We start from the raw sequence: 4,338 nt of genomic DNA on the forward strand, positions 1-4,338 counted from the left end.
GAACTTTTCCAGCAGACTGCTCCTCCATTCAGGGTAAACACAAATCCTGACATACTCTTACTATCATCATGGTCTGACCGAAAACTAGAGTCTGTAAACCCCACAAGTTTTAAGTCGGATTCTCCATAGATTAACCATTGGTCCTTAGTATTTCTCAAATACTTAAGGATGGTTTTCACCACCTTCCAATGGTTCTCACCCGGATTAGCGTACATGATAGAACCTACTGCAGAAGCATATGGGATTCTACTCATACGCTCTCTTTCTTCGGAAGTTGTCGAACAATCTTTCTTAGAGAGAGAAATTCCTTGGCCTATCGGAAGATAGCCCTTCTTGGAATGCTCCATGTTGAACCGCTTCAACATAGTGTCGATGTACGTGGATTGGGATAATCCAAGCAACCTCTTAGATCTATCTCTATAGATTTTCATCCCTAGGATGTAGGATGCTTCTCCCAGATCCTTCATGGAGAACTGTGATGACAGCCAGAGTTTCACATTTTGTAATGCAGGAATGTCATTCCCAATTAAGAGAATGTCATCCACATACAAGACAAGGAATGTGATCACTGAACCGTTAGCCCACTTGTAAACACAAGGTTCTTCTTCGTTCTTAACGAAGCCATACGTTTTGATAGTTTTATCGAAACGTATGTTCCAACTTCGAGAAGCTTGCTTAAGTCCATAAATGGACTTTTGTAGCTTGCATACTTTGGACTCGTCTGTGGATATGAAACCCTCAGGTTGTATCATATACACCTCTTCTTCCAGCTCTCCATTTAGAAAAGCTGTTTTCACATCCATTTGCCAGATTTCATAATCCATATATGCTGCTATAGCTAGCATGATCCGAATAGATTTTAGCATTGCCACAGGGGAAAAAATCTCGTCATAATCGATACCATAACGTTGACGATACCCCTTGGCAACCAGACGGGCTTTATAGGTCTCCACCTTTCCGTCTGCGCCTCTCTTTCTTTTGAAGATCCATTTGCACCCTATGGGTTTTATCCCTTCGGGTGGATCAACTAGTGTCCATACACTATTGATTTTCATGGACTCCATTTCGGATTTCATGGCATTAAGCCACAACTCAGAGTCAGACCTCTGTATAGCATCCATATAGGTGATCGGATCCTCATTGTTCTCATCGAGCTCAATAGGATCCGCGTCATGGACCAAGAAACCGTAGTATCTATCCACTTGACGCGGTACTCTACCGGATCGCCTTAATGGTGCTTCTACATTGGGCTCCGGGTTTGATCTAATCAAAACCGATTCTGTGGGTTCAGTAGATTGTGTTAAATCTTCCACCTGCTGAACTTCACTAAGTTCAACCTTAGAGGCAACAATTCCTTCACTAAGGAATTCCTTTTCCAAAAATGTTGCCTTAAGTCCTACGAACACCTTTTGTTCATTAGGAAGGTAAAAGTAATAACCCCTAGTTTGCTTGGGGTACCCTACAAAATAACACTTATCGGACCTAGGACCCAGTTTGTCAGTTTGAGAACGTTTAACATAAGCCGGACATCCCCAAACCCTAAGGTATGAATGTGTCGGCTTACGCCCAGTCCATATCTCATATGGAGTCTTCTCAACAGACTTACTTGGAACCTTATTTAGTATTATACATGCAGACTCTAAAGCATAACCCCAGAAAGATAGAGGCAGACTAGTAAACCCCATCATGGATCGAACCATGTCTAACAGAGTTCGATTCCTCCTTTCGGATACACCATTATGCTGAGGTGTTCCTGGAGGGGTCCATTGTGAGAGAATCCCATTCTCCTCTAGATAAGTCAAGAAATCACCGGAAAGGTATTCTCCTCCTCGGTCTGACCGAAGGATCTTAATACTCTTTCCAGTCTGTTTTTCTACTTCATTACGAAATCGTTTGAACATTTTAAATGATTCCGACTTATGCTTCATCAGATAGACATACCCATACCTGGATAGGTCATCTGTGAAGGTTATGAAGTAGGCATAATCACCTTTGGCACTTACGTTCATAGGTCCACATACATCAGTATGTATGAGGCCAAGAACATCTCTGGCTCGTTCACCCTTTCCAGAAAAAGGTGACTTGGTCATTTTACCCAGTAGACAGGATTCACAAGTTGGCAATGATTCACAATCATTGATTTCTAAAATGCCTTGTTGGGCTAACCTGTTTATCCTGTTTTTGTTTATATGACCAAGCCGGCAATGCCATAAATAGGTTTCATTGACTTTATCTAATTTAGGGTGTTTATTAGATGTGTACATTACATTCACAGGCAATGATAGAGTATAAATGCCATATTTCATTTGTCCACTGAGAATTTTAGTATCATTCAAAATGATATCACAAAATCTTTCATTTATATAAAAGGTATAACCATTCTTGGCCAAAAAGCCTACAGAGATGACATTCATCAAGAATGCTGGACAAAAGTGACAATCATCTAACATAACTACTCCAGACTCAAAAAACAACTCAATGACTCCTAAAGCTAGGACTGGAACAGATCTTCCATCACCAACATTTAGGAATCGATCGCCGTTCTTGAATCTTCTACTTACTTGAAGTCCCTGCAAAGAATTGCAAATATTAATTGGACTTCCGGTATCCAATACCCAGGTAGTAGAATCATAAACAGAAAAATTACAAGGTGTTATCATATAATAACCTTGTGCAGCAACTGTTTGCTGCATTTTCTTCTTTGGCCTGTTTGGATCAAGGGATGCTAAATCAGCCGGACAGTTCCGCTTCCAGTGACCCTGCTTCTTGCAGAAGAAGCATTCTGCCTTACTCTGATCAGATTTCTGCTTCATAGTCTGTTTGGGCTTAGAGACCCCAGCACGAGCTTTCTGCACCTTCTTCTTCTTTCCTTTCTTAAAGGAAGAAAGTCCCGCAGAAGTCCCACCTACCACATTCACCGACTCCTTTTTGAGTTGGTGATCCTTCTCATAGGTCTGCAGTAAACCTAGCAAACCATGATAGGATACTTCAGGTTTAGTCATTCTATAATGACTAAGGAAGGTCAGGTAGGACTTGGGAAGTGAATTCAAAATGGCATCCTTGCCCAATTGCTCGTGCAAAGGAAAGCCAAGTTTACTTAGGCGATCGATTTGTTCGACCATGTACAATACATGATCGGTGACCGATGCCCCTTCCCTCATGCGGGCATTGAATATAGCGCAGGAGGTCTTATGTCGTTCAACATCATCAGGTGTGCCGAAAGACTCCTTCAACATTTGAAGGATTTCCACTGGCTGCGCTTCCTCGAATTTACGACTAAACTCGTCATTCATCGAGGCCCTCATGATGCAACGCACTGTAGTGCGATCGTTGAGCCACTTCTGATAAGCATCTCTGATTGCACGTGGTGCATTGGCTGCAGGTTCCTCAGGTGCAGGATCCGATATCACATACAGGATCCGCTCATGCTCTAATACTATTTTCATCTTTCGATACCAGCTATCGAAGTTAGGTCCATTAAGCTTATCATTGTCTAATAGTGTTCGGAGGGATAATGAGTTAGCCATATCTGAAAGGAAAAACCAGAGCTAATTAGTATATGATTTATTTTAATTCTAAAGACTTGGACTTCAGTCTAAAGATTTCTCCCACTATTTTAGTCAAATTTTTAACCTCTACCTTTAATTCGAGGAATTACTTTAATTCCTTAGCGGGTACTAGAATCCACATGGACTGTATACAGGCCCGAGGAAAGCTCGGCCAACCCATATGCATCTAAGGGTAGGTACATTACCAATTATTTCTCTAAATAATTTCTAGTATTTTATTTTGCCCCAGGTGGTAATCAGTAGGCGGAGGCCTCCACTGAAAATCCTGGTCAGATCCAACCATTAATGAACTAACTCGATGACACTACCTAATGTATGATCAGGCCCGAGGAAAGCTTGGCCAACCTAATCACTATCAGATAGCTCAAAGAGCTATCATATAATGAAGGATAATTCCAATATTCAGATGAACACCAGACGGAAGCGTCCTGCATGTCCAACTGAAATACTGGACCAATTATCATCCATTTTAATGGGAGGCTATGACCTAGTTATCTATATAACTATATCATTTTAAGGACCTAATAATTTAGAGGATTTTAGAGAGACCGATAATTCTATATCCTCCCACTGACTGCACTGAGTCATATAGAGAACATAGAATTTCATTGGTCTATGGACATCTAAATCAGTCATACTGATTTCCTTATTGACATGGGTGAGTACCAAGTCTCAAGATATCTAAATCAAAGCTTGAACGACCACATTGGCCAGGTAAGAGAGATCACGGGAGGGTTCCGCCATTAACCGTCTTTCCTAGACACCAACA

Source organism: Phoenix dactylifera, unplaced genomic scaffold (assembly GCF_009389715.1).
Source record: "Phoenix dactylifera cultivar Barhee BC4 unplaced genomic scaffold, palm_55x_up_171113_PBpolish2nd_filt_p 000954F, whole genome shotgun sequence".
NCBI classification, from domain to species: Eukaryota; Viridiplantae; Streptophyta; class Magnoliopsida; order Arecales; family Arecaceae; genus Phoenix; species Phoenix dactylifera.